Source organism: Penaeus monodon, chromosome 29 (genome assembly GCF_015228065.2).
Source record: "Penaeus monodon isolate SGIC_2016 chromosome 29, NSTDA_Pmon_1, whole genome shotgun sequence".
In the NCBI taxonomy this organism is placed as follows: Eukaryota; Metazoa; Arthropoda; class Malacostraca; order Decapoda; family Penaeidae; genus Penaeus; species Penaeus monodon.
The window spans coordinates 1,468,259-1,468,499 of NC_051414.1; positions in this window are offsets into that span (position 1 = coordinate 1,468,259).

The following is a 241-nucleotide window of genomic DNA, read 5'->3' on the forward strand; positions in this document are numbered from 1 at the left end:
CAAGCAATAACAGAGTGATAGGATTAAAAAAAAAAAATCATTACATGCATTTTCCTCTTTCCTTCGACTTTCGTCCAGCAGCAGTTAAGAAACAACTCAATCTTTGCTGATGCAACGAGGCGCACGCGCAGAGAGGGACGGGAGACGAAGGCCCTTTCGTCACAGCATCGCACTTAGCTTCCTCCTCGGCCTTCCCCTGCCCTGGAGTTCAAAGAGTGCATCGTACGAATGCAGATTGTTT